Below are 13,549 nucleotides of genomic sequence, written 5' to 3' on the forward strand. Positions count from 1 at the left end.
TTCACACAAATATGAGCGACTACGGACATTTAGAATAATTAAATTATTCATGGATTTAAACATGCTAAAATGGAACATAAGTCAAAATGTCATAATCATAAACCATAATCATATGATGAGTCAAATAACAATTTTTAAGATATCCAAATACAAAATAGATCATATCCAATCACAAGAATATCGAAGTAATAAGGCACAAGTGTGACCATCATGCTATGGCCTTTCAAGTAGCTTCGTGAGTGGATCCGCAATGTTTTGATCAGTGTGAACTTTGCAAATACATATCTTTCCCTTTTCAACTTCATCTCTTATGTAGTTGAATCTCCGCTCAATGTGCCTCGTCTTTTGATGTGCACGAGGTTCCTTGATTTGAGCAATCGCACCCTCGTTGTCACAAAAGATTTCTAGAGGGTCCTGAATGGTACAGACCACCCCTAGATCGGCAATGAATTTCCTTATGCATGCAACTTCTTGAGCTGCCAATGAGGCGGCGGCGTATTCCAATTCCGTGGTGGACAATACTACCATAACTTGTTTCGAGCTCTTCCAAGAGACTGCCCCACCATTCTTGACGAAAACATATCCCGATTGTGATTGAGAATCATCTCGATCGGTTTGGAAACTCGCATCCATGTAACCTTTTACAACGAGTTCCTCCTTACCCGAACCGTATATTAGAAACATGTCCTTAGTCCTTCTAAGGTATTTCAATATACTCTTAACCGCCATCCAATGGCTACTTCCCGGATTTTGTTGGTATCTACTTGTCATACTTAAAGCGCATGACACATCCGGTCTAGTGCATATCATTGCATACAAAATGGATCCAATAACCGATGCGTATGGGATTCCATTCATTTTATCTTGCTCTTCCTTTGAGCTTGGACATTGAGATGAACTCAATATCGTTCCTCTTTGAATAGGTATCAAACCTCTCTTAGAGTTCTCCATCATGAACCTCTTCAAGATTTTGTCAATGTATGCACTTTGGTTTAAACCTATCAACCGCCTTGATCTATCCCTATAGACCTTTATTCCCAAAATGTAGGCGGCTTCACCAAGATCATTGATGGAAAAACAACTTCCAAACCATGCTTTTACACCTTCCATGGTTGGAATGTCATTCCCAAATAGTAGTATGTCATCAACATACAATACTAAGAAAGTGATGATGCTCCCACTAGCTTTCTTATACACACAAGCTTCATCACCATTCTTGATGAATCCAAATTTCTTAACTTCTTCATTAAAACGGTGATTCCAATTTCTAGATGCTTGTTTCAATCCATAGATTGATTTCTTTAACTTGCATACTTTATTAGGATGTTGTGGATCGACAAAAACTTCGGGTTGAACCATACAGACATCTTCCTCAAGATGCCCATTTAGAAAAGCGGTTTTGACATCCATTTGCCATATCTCATAGTCATAATGTGCGGCTATGGCAAACAATATCCTAATAGAATTTAGCAATGCTACGGGAGAGAAAGTTTCATCATAGTCAACCCCTTGAGTTTGAGTGAAACCTTTTGCTACAAGTCTTGCTTTATAAGTATCCAAGTTTCCATGCATATCGGTTTTCTTCTTGAAAACCCACTTACTCCCAACTGGTTTGGAATTAAGAGGTGGTACAACCAAATCCCATACTTGGTTGTCATGCATGGATTTCATCTCAACGTTCATGGCTTCAAGCCATTTGTCACAATTGGATTGTGATATTTCATCACGTTATGTTGTGGGTTCATCCGTATCTACCACATAACATCCATCCATGAAAAATCCATATCTTTCGGGTGGACGTCTAATTCTAACGGATTTGCGAACGTTTTGTGTGTTTTGATCAACCATTTATCATTCTCAACATCCTGTTGTTGATTGCTAGTATCAACCAAAAGTGTTTCGGCTTGTGGTTCTCGATCCTCCTCGAGTTCCACCATTCTACTAGTACCTTCCATAAGGAACTTAGTTTCCAAGAACTCGGCCTTCCGAGCAACGAATACCTTTTGCTCGGTTGGGTTGTAGAAATAATATCCCATAGAATCTTTGGGATATCCTACAAAGATACACTTAATGGATCGACTTTCAAGTTTGTTTTGGGTGTTGTTCTTGACATAAGCCTCACAACCCCAAAGCTTTAAATATGATAACAATGGAGCCCTTCCATACCATATTTCAAAAGGTGTCTTGTCCACTATCTTGGTTTGGGCCATATTTAGAATATGGGCCGCGAAGAGCAAAGCGTAACCCCAAAATGATAGAGGCAATGTGCTTCTAGCCATCATAGATCGAACCATATCCAATAGAGTTCGATTCCTCCTTTCGGACACACCATTGTGTTGTGGTGTTCCGGGTGGAGTAAGTTGTGAGGTGATCCCACAACTCCTAAGATGATCTTGGAAAGCATCACTTAGGTATTCACCTCCTCTATCCGAACGAAGTACTTTGATGGTTTTATTGAGTTGATTTAGTACTTCATTTTGGAAGATTTTGAACATTTTCAAAAGCTTCATCTTTGTGTCTCAAAAAGTACACATACCAATAACGACTATAATCGTCGATAAAGGTAATGAAGTATCTTTCACCATTCCTTGTCATTACCTTAAAAGGACCACATACATCCGAATGTATGATACCTAATAAGTCTTTTGCCCTTTCGTTTGTTCCAGTAAAGGGGTCCTCAGTCATCTTTCCAAACATACAAGACTCGCATTTTATCAAATGACTCATCTTCACTTGATACCAAAAGACCATTCTTTTGAAGTGTATGTATGCGGTCTTTGTTTATGTGACCAAGGCGACAATGCCAAAGATAAGTCTTACTCAAATCCATTTTGAGTTTCTTGGTGCTTGATTGGTACAACATGTTATCAAAGGATGTGTTATCATGAACTAATTCATAAATGCCATTAGATGGCATTGCTTTAAAATAAAAGACATCATTCATGAAACATAAATACAATCATCCATAAATTTAAATCATAATCATATTGTCTTAACAAGGAAACGGAGATAATATTCCTAGTCAAACTAGGAGCACACAACACATTATTTAAAACAACTTCCAAACCATTTGGAAACTTCAAAACGTAGTCCCCTTGGGCTTCAACAACACCCTTTGCTCCGTTACCCATGAAGAGACTAATATCTCCCTTCTTGAATCCATCATTTCCTTTGAACCCCTGCAAAAATTGCAAATATGAGTTCCACATCCAGTATCCAATACCCATGTGTTAGAGGAAATAATATTAAGATAAACATGAATCATGAAAGTTGTACCCGAGGTTTGCTCCGCATCCCTCTTAGCTTTCAACTCTTTTAGATAGGTTGGACAATTCCTCATCCAATGCCCTATCTCCCCACATCCAAAGCACGGATCCTCCGCACAAACCTTTGGCTTCTTTTCATTCGGTTTGGGTGGTTTCGATTTTGCCTTTCCCTTGAACTTGCCGTTGACTCGTCCCATACCTTTGGCAACCTTTGCCTTGGGTTCCGGGTAATGCCTCTTTCTGTTTCCACCTTCATTGATAGTGAGAAACGGTAAAACCTTCTTACCCATTCCCGTCTCGGCCGTCTTGAGCATTGCGTGAAGCTCACCAATGCTTTGTCCCACCCATTCATGTTATAATTCATAACAAAAGTCTCAAACTTTTTAGTTAAGCCATTTAGGATCAAATCCGTAGCTAACTCTGTTGAGATAGGACAATTAAGGGGCTCGAGATGATCAATGTGGCTTTTCATCCTAAGCACATAGGAGGAAACCGATTGGGTTTCTTCAATACGACATGCATGAAGCGCTCGAACCGTTTCGAAGCGTTCCACCCAAGCTTGTGTAAGGAAAATTTCCTTAAGTTGGGTGATCATCTTGTATGCCCCATGAAGTTCAAAATCCTTTTGAATCTCAAGAATCATACTTCCCAACATGAGGCAAGAAACTTGCACCCAATCCTCGTTGTGTTTTACCCAATTGTTATAGTTATCGGCATCGTCAATGCTAGGTTCGTCGGGAATGGGATCCTCTATTACGTAGTATTTCTATTCTTGCCTAAGAACGATTCTCAAGTTTCGATACCAAACCATAAAGTTGTTATAGTTTAGACGATCCTTATCGAGAATAGATCTTAGTGATAGGTTATTAACGGGTGGGATAATAACGTTAGGTGGATTGTTAATTGCGGCCATCTACAAATATAACAAAGCCCAATTTTAGTATTTTCGATATCAATATTTAATTTTAATCGTTAATTCCCTTTATGTCTCCTAGATAATTAATTATTAAAATTTAGAACCCAGCGTTACATTCAAATAGTAGTTAGGTGACCTTTATCCAACTATTTAAATTAACAAGGTAGTCAACGTTTGACAACTGCAACCCTTTGCAACTTCTAGTTTTATGGGATCGGTCAAACATCTTATGTTTAGTTGGCATGTTTAATCCCATCGACACCATTGTACACCATGCTTCGGTGACCCTATTCACATGGTTTCCAATTTAAGTCGTCCTACTTATACACACATGTGAGTTTACACATGTAAGTGGTTAGGTGACATTTATCCCACAAATATGGTAAACCCACCTCAAACTAAAAGTTTCCTCCAACATGGTTAGGTGACCTTTATCCCATACAGAGTTCCCAAGTGATTCGAGTTTTGTATAAAAGGATGGTGTTCAACTTATTTTAAAAAAAGGATTTTCGTTTTCTAAATCCTAGATTGGAAAACAATTTATGTACCTTCCATTTGCGTGCATTCAAATGTATAGTACTTAGTTGAAAAACCCATTTTCTAAGTTCCTATCCATAAAACCTATTTTGTTGTGAAATCATTAGTCTTTAATAAAACCAATTTTATTACCTAACGATTTCTAAGGAACCAATTTATGCATGTTGTTGATTTTAAGTTGTTAACAATCCAAATTGTAATAGCACAAACAAAAGTAAATCAACCAAACAACCATAAAACACACAACCACAAGTTCATAACCTTAGCCTCCTAATTTTGACTACACTTGTTGACCGAAACAAGTGTACCAAAAAAGTCTCTCCTAAGGGACCTAAAAGGACATATGCATGTGTCGGTGAGCTCCCACTTGATCCCGCATCCAAATACTCCAAGTGTTCACTCCATGTTGTGGTCTCCTTCACTTTATTTGGGCTTCCTTCCTTGCATCTTCTTTTACAAAATTATATCCTAATACAACTTTTCTAGTAAAAGAAAGAGTATATAATCTACTTATTATTACAAATCAAATGAAATAAATAAATAGATTACAAACCCAAATAAAATATTACAACCATATCGAATGAACAAACAACCACTTGAATGAACAAACATATCAACACAAACATTCAACCAAACACAAGGCCATGGCTAGGTTATGAACATCCATTACACATCCAAATATGCAATAACACAAGATCAAAAATGGTTGCCCTTTCCCCTCAAAACTTTCGGCCCAAACAAACCAAACCGAAAGTTTTCGGGTTTTGTCCAAACAAAATAAACAATCATCCAAATGACCTAGTTTTTAAAGATTACCACATGCATGTAAAGTATAATCTTGAAAAAACCATGGGGTAACCAAAATCCCTAAAATTTTGGGCCAAATAGTAAATCCCACCATAAACCCAAAAATTTTTGGGTCTAATGAAGCATGCATCCGTATAAGCGGCTCTTGATGCCATTGTTGGGTTTTAACAAGATTATCAAAGTCATAAAACACCAACTTTATGAAAAACGCAGCGGAATAAAGTTTTAAATCTTGTTAATATAAGGTGTATATAACGAATTTTATGCATGCAAAACCCAATCCCGGATCCATATACGAAATATATACTAACAAACACATGCATGTCACTATAAGTCCATGCATGTTAAGACTACCTTTCAAGTAATCAAAAGGGTGAAGGAGAGAATGGTTGGAAGGCAAGAACTTCAAAGAGGAGTTCCTCAAGCTTGCATACCCCAATCACCGACAATTCACCTTTAGCTAGGATTTTTAACACTTGAAATCACCTCCTAGTTCTTCTTCCTCTTTGGCCGAAAATTGGGAGAGAAAAGATAGGAGAGTGAAGTTTTTGTGTCTTGTGTTATGTTTTAAAGAGAGAAGGAGAAAATATGGTCATACAAACTCACCACCCAAGTCCCCCAGTCATGTTCCTTGCATGTACCCACTAAGTGGGAAATAATAATAAAATAAGAAAGGAGAAGGAGAGGGGGGGCCGGGCCCTTCCTTCCTTTTTCATATTATTATTATATTGTTTTATAACTTTCCATTTATACATATATATATATATATATATATGTATGTGTTATAAAACTTATTACATTGTGTTATATCCAAATAAACATAACACAATATAGGTAACATGCTTGGTAACTATTTTCACATATTGTTATTTAACCATCTTAAATAACATTATGGAATGCTATCTCTCAAAGGGTAAATCATCCATATGATTTATTCATTTCACAAGTACATTGTATTTAGAAACCCTTTCTAAATAACATAAGTGTCAATATTTATTTATTTATGATCATATCATGTATAAACAAATATAATTGGTGTTTGTCTAGCTTGTTATTGGGTATGACCCGACTTGGATCATAACGTACTAGCCACATCAATAATAATATATGTCTTGGGCAGACCGAGGCCAACACATTAACCCAGCTTTCTTCTGTTAGGGCCTCTTTATACGTTTTCGGCTCAACCTGAGAAATAAAACATTTAAATGAGAATTGATTTTGCAAAGGAGAAACATTAGAGTAAAAAAGACGGGAGATTCTGTTCGATTTGACTTCTTGTTTGCACCCTAGCATTCAGGTCTCCTATTATATTGTCCTCGGGATGGTAGGATAAAGTTATTGGCACCACCTCAGTAGGTACAAACACTTCAATTTGGAGATAAGTCACATTCTCTCCAAAAGCAATAATGGATGGAGAGATGGCTTTGATAATCTCCTCAGCTGATTCACCATCATCATCAAAAGCAGGATTAGTCTTTGACATGTCATCAGATTGAACATCATCAGGTCCATCTTAAGGAACAGACATAGGAACTTTAGCCGTTGGTACATTGTCTTCTGATAACTGTTGATTGTATAACATCGTCAAAGTCTCATCAAAAAGACCTTGCTCAGGGATCTTGAAACTCTCCCACAGGCTCTCATAATCAATAGTCGTGAATCCCTCGGTCGTTGAACGGTAGGAGTATATCTTTGATAATCCACATTTTGGACTTGAACAATCTTGTGGAGGCTAGGAATGTAGATACGTCTAAGTGAACTAGCATACCCCACAAAGAAACCTTCAACAGATTTGGGACCAAATTTTCCATTCGGTTCAAGAATAGTACACGTTGATCCAAACGGTTCAAGCCACTTCAGATTAGGTTTTCGACGATTAAGTAGCTCGAAACACGTCTTCCCAAATTTCTTGATTGTAAGCACCCGGTTGAAAGTATAACAAGTTGCCGCCACTGATTCTGACCAAAAATTAACTTGTAATGTTGAATCTGAAAGCATAGTTCGAGCCGTTTCAATCAATGTCCGATTCTTTCATTCAGCAACCCCATTTTGCTATCGAGTGTACGGTGCGCTGAATTCAAGAAGAATCCCCTGGTCATTACAGTACTCAAGCATCCTGTTGTTCTTGAACTCCGTCCTATTGTCACTTCTTATTCGCCGGATTGGTAGAGTATACAAATTCTCCAGCTTCTTGAATAAGATCATGAGGGAATCATATGTCTCATCCTTTGATTCCTAAAACACACCCATGAAAATCTCAAGTAATCATCAGTAACCACAAGACAATAAAGCTCTCCTATGATACTTTTGACATTTACTGGACCAAATAGATCCATATGGAAACGTTTGAACGGTAAGTTGATGATATTGACAATTTTCTTCGGATGAGGTTTCTTTGTCTGTTTTCCCTTCTTACAGTCCAAACACTCTTCGCTTAACTGAAAATTTCTTAAATTCACTCCCTCCACCAAGTTCTTGTGAACCAGATGGTTCATCTTCATCACACTTATATGTCCCATCCTCCGATGCTATAAAACTGACTCCCATTCAGACGCTCTTGAGATGAAACATTGAGCAGACCCTGAAGAAATTGATGTAGTGCTCATTTTCATGACATAAAGATCATTCTCTCGAGTAGCATGCATAATGTTCCACTCTTTAGGTATTTTGAAACCCTGTTTCAAAATCAAACACTCTCGGTCAGTGAAATGAGTAGAGAAGTGTTTATTACAAATTTATGATATGCTGAGCAAATTATTCTCCAATTCTAAAATGTAGTTGACGTTCTTGAATGTTACTTTCCCATTCGTCAATGTGCCCTCACCAACAATCTGTCCTCCTTGGTTTCCAGCAAAACCGACATACCCTCCATGAATAGATCTGATGTCAAACCCCGACTAGCACAATGCGGAAGCGTAAAACGGGAATGTAACAGACACCTCTGGTATCAATGCATTGCTTATAAAGAAACATTACAAACTAATTTACATTATATTACATTTCTTTGTTCTATCTTTGTTTTAAAGTCTAGGTGGTACAAACAAAACTAGTTCGTTAACTAAACGCTCTTACTACTGACATCCTTGCCTCTATTCACATAGCATCAACCGCACACCTTGGGCAAATAACAGATCACCAAATCATTCCAATTTAGGTACACCTGAAAAGTAGTTTAAAACGGGTCAACTACTAGAGTTGGTGAGTTTCACGAGTTTCAAGAAATCAGTAATGAGTATTCACAAGTCAACACTTGTAATCATGAAATAAGTATGTATGTATGTATGTAAATGATGTATGTGATGTAATTATGCTAAGCTACAGTGAAGCCTGGACTGTTCGTGCTGCGTGCCTCCATTTCCCACGCTCAATCAACCACTGTGGCCCCTTTCCGCCCACAACATGCCCCGGTAGCTATGTCTAACACTACATAGCTGGTTCGTAAAAATAAAATATGGACATGTGCAAACGGGATAATGTCTCAGCAACCGTGCTGGCCCCGCCTGGGTTTGTCAAACCAATAGTAATATTCACAAGCCACCAGCTCGAAGTTAATCACTGTGATCGTGGGGACTTTCGTGTGTTAGCACTTAGATAATTCACATCATCACATGTTTCAGATAAGTATATAGATATAAGCAAACATGCTTTTCACCCCAAAAGTTCGTAAAACAGTTTAGAAGTGGGGTCATGAAACTCACGGTTTAGTAGAAATTCAGTACTGTATCAGCTCGTTGTTTGTTCGGTCCGCTATCAATAGTTCCTATAATCAATATTATAATCTCAATACTAAACTGGTCTGTATAACTAATTTGGGTGTAGCTGGAATGCCCAGAAAGTGGCAATAGGCTTAGGTTGTGATGTTGTTCAATGTCTAATACTTAAAACTGAACTTGGCTCAGATTCCCGTTTTTCCAGCTGGGCCAAGTTGCTCGTTTACGCGTTCAGAAAACAGTTATGGGAAAATAAGCTTGGGTAAATGTATTGGTTAACAAAATGATTAAGTTATAAAGAAGGATCACCTATTAGGGTCCTGGATTAGCCACGGGGCCCGTTTCCGTTTATTCAGTTTGATTTGAGAATAAACGCGCACAATCCACCTGGATTGTCCAGGTTTCTCATAGAAAAGTTCATTTTCACTTAATTATTCCAAAAATATGATTTTTGATCACTCTTGGTGTTTTGATATTCCCGCAGATTCGCTAGTCGCAAACTTGCCGGTTTTTATAAAAACTGAATTTGTTTAATATTCAAATTAGTATAATTAATTAACCCTTAATCATTAAATTATGAAAATTTAACCACTTATCAATTAAAATATGTAGATTTTTATAAAAATATTTCTGGAATTTATTTACAGATTTATTAATTTATAAAAATTCATTTTATCAGCTACATTTCGCCTGAAAATCGTCCGTTTACCCCAAACAATTTCCAAAACTTCCACAAAAATTCCTGAATGCTCAAATCATGTCCCAAATCAACCTGTATCAATTCCAGAATGTAAAAAGCTCGTGCGATATTCTTTTCGGTCCAAATTCGGCTATAAAAATTCACACGAACGCAAATAAACAAAACACCTTTAAGATTCTCCAAATGATCCCAAAATTCATATGTGATCAAAATAAATCCAATCTGAGTTCCCAGAAAAATTTCATAATTTTTGAAGTATTTTAGCTATTTTTCCCAAATAAACGTCCCAGTTCGGTAATAAATTCACCAAATATTCTCGGATGGTCGAAAAATTACCAAATTTTAACAGGGACTCGATGAGATGGTCCCTGATGTCTCTGCAAAATTTCGAGCCCTAAAAATATGTACATCACAACCTTAACCTAAGTAGCCCGTAAGCGAGTGTTTCGGCATTACCTTAGCGGGTTTGGCTCGTTTCCGACTTTTTAATCAAGTTTTCAGGTTCTTGTGCTTCTAATAAAGCTAGGTACAAGTCCTATATCACAAACCAAGCAATTTTTCATCAACATAACAGCCCTTAACTTAGGGTTTCGGCTAGTGCACAAAAACGAACTTTTGAACCGTAAAAACGCCGTTTCAACCCTTTAATCCGTGTTTATGACCAAAAAAAACTATCAAAACAGGTTCCTTACCATGTGTATGATCAAAACATGTTTATGGACCATTTTTAGGACTTTTACACGGTTAGGAATGATTTTTAGTAACCAAGACATGTTTTTATGGTATTAATCAAGGTTAAACAAGTACAAAAGCTACTTATTTAAGCCCCTTACCTTAGGGTTTGAAGGTTTTCTGGAAAATCAGCTTGCAGCTGCTTAGACCTCAACTCTTATAAACCAAAATGAATAAACAAGCTTGTAAAACAAGTTTTATAAAAAAATGGGGGGTGGGATATAGCTGGCCAATCGGAAGAAAGATTGGGCTCCATTGGGCCTAATTTGGCCCATTAATATGATTTTAAAGGCCCAAATGCGAAATCCCAGGTCCAAATTTAGTTCGGGTTCGGTTTTTGGCGCGAAAAACTTATCGGGTGCGTTAAACAGCGCGAAAACGAGTGTTTTTCGGCTAGTTTTGTGTAAAATTATAAAAACATACTATATGTTTGTAAAAATCAAAAATATTTTCACGAATCGCTTAAAACATTTCAAATAAGTGTTTGGTAAGTCTTTTTCGGCTTAACGGATGATACAATGCTTGGTTTGTAACTATCTTTCGCGTTTAAATCTATAGCGGGTAGTTAAACGAGCATGTTTTCGTTTAACTTGTTTGCTATCAAACTAAGGCCATATTTCTAATATTTTAGCTTGTATAGATCGTATATCACTTATAGATGGCCCCTCGAGATATCTGGGTCATAACCCGACCCGTTCGGTTAATCGTTCGTTTGTTACGCAAAAGGCGTTTATTTGCTTAATCGGTAAATACGTACTGAGGTGTACCTTGTTTTGGCTCAAATGTCACGTCTGACATCTTTAAGAAGATGGAGAGTACCCGTCATGTGCCTAGATGCTCCACTATCCATTATCCAACGAGAATCGTGGCATCTCGGAAGCCCCTGCACATACAATTAACAGTTTCAGTGAAACAAGACCCAAGCCTTATTGGTCTTGGGTTGTTTGAAGTTTTTATATAACAACCTAACATCAACATAATCTGAATCACCAGTTAATGAATCTTCATTAGTCACTTGTGACTCAGATTCAGTTATTACTTTCTCGATAACCTCTGGTAAACAACAGTTTTTACCACCCAGTTTTGACATGCGGCTTGCCTTTTGTTATAAAATGATGTTTGAATTGTTTTTGAAACTTTTGATTTTGAAACATCAGTTTTAACAAACCTTTTAACATCAATTTTAACTGACTCTTCTCGTTTTAAGATTTTTACTTTTTCAGGAACACTCACAGGTTTCTTCTCACTCACATAACCTAGGCCAGGTTTCTTGCGAAAAGTTTTTTGAGGTGGAATGTGATTATGTGTATATCTATTGGGACAAGCGTAAAACACGTGCCCAACCTCATTGCAAATAAAACAACATCTCCTATCAATAAACTTATTGATTTGAGATGTAGTAACAACCTGATCACGTTCTACCTTCAACCGATAAAACTCTTTATTCGATTGATTTCGAAAAACAGCTTCTTTTTCAGATTCAGATGTCTTACCATGCACAAACACAATCTTTTTCTCTTGAAGTGGTTTAAATCAATGAGATTGCTTGTTATAAAAACTTGTTTTGCAAATGTTTTTGAATCCACAACTTCCTTTTCTTTACCCAATCCATGATTCTTAATCGTTTCCTCGGTTAACACTGATTCTGCCACTTTACTCCAGTTGACATATCACATCCAGAACTTTCATTCTTCTCAGATTTAACACAATCATCATCAGCAGACTTTGAGTTATCATGATGTGGACTGTTGAGTTCCACATTTAGTGCCTTTTTGAAACTTTTTGAAACCTCTTGGTTTCATGGGAATACAAGCATTCCACATAGGTGGAGGCATAGAATGATAATCCTCTTTTATGTTCTCAGTCTCATTATCCTTATGTTATGATGAATTTTTGGGGATAATGTGATCAAGAACATATGACGATGCAGCATAGCTTACTAATTTCAAATTAACCCTTTCAGTCTCAATCTTAAGTGTTTGAAGCTCAAATTTGAGAGCTGCATTTTCTATGTGCTTGTCGATGACAATTTATTTGTACTCAACCGTGTGTTTTAACATTGAAATGGTTTTCTGATCTTGTAAAATCTTTTCCCATAAATTCTTTTCACACGTTTGAAGTTTCAAATATGCCTCATTAACAACATTCAGATCAAACAAAGCTTTGTCATAATGCCTTTTCAACTCTTTAATTTCAAAAGTCTTAAAGTCACATTCATCACAAGGCAATTCACATGTTTCACATAAATTTGAGTTTAGAATTACCTCATTTGCCATGAATGCTTGATCAGTTGGTTCCTCGCTTGACTTTTGAGTTTAGAATCTTCATCAGCCATGTCTTCAACAGTTCCATCAACCAACTTCTCCTTTGAATCTTTAACCTTACTTGATTCCTTGACTTCTGATTCATCCATAATATCTTCCTCTCCAAAATCTATCTTACCGTGTGGCACTTCCTCGCCATGAAACCAACCAGCAAAACTTTCAATTATATCAGGTGGAAATAATGAGGTAAGATAATCAGAAGGAACTGTGTGAATTCTATCATAGGTTCTTGGAAGATTGTCATCAGAATCATCTTGATCAACTTTGTCAACCATTTTGTCATCATCCATCAACTCTTTCTCAACCATATCCTCAACCGGCTTGACTTCAACCTTCTCAACCTTTTCACATTCCTCAACAACTTTAGCTATATTGGCTTGAAATACCGAGTTCCAGTTGAACCCCTAGTCCATCTATGTAGTAGCAGCCTTTTGTTGTGATGTAGAGGCCTCTGATCTCTTGCCTTTGATTGAATTAGCCTCATTTTGAGAAGGACGGTGATAAATTGCTTGCTTATCATAATCCCTTCCAAATGGATTTGCAGCATTATCCTCTAC

This window comes from Bidens hawaiensis, unplaced genomic scaffold (assembly GCF_021521415.1).
Source record: "Bidens hawaiensis isolate Kalapana, Puna unplaced genomic scaffold, B.hawaiensis_p1.1 tig00019805_1, whole genome shotgun sequence".
Lineage (NCBI taxonomy): Eukaryota > Viridiplantae > Streptophyta > Magnoliopsida > Asterales > Asteraceae > Bidens > Bidens hawaiensis.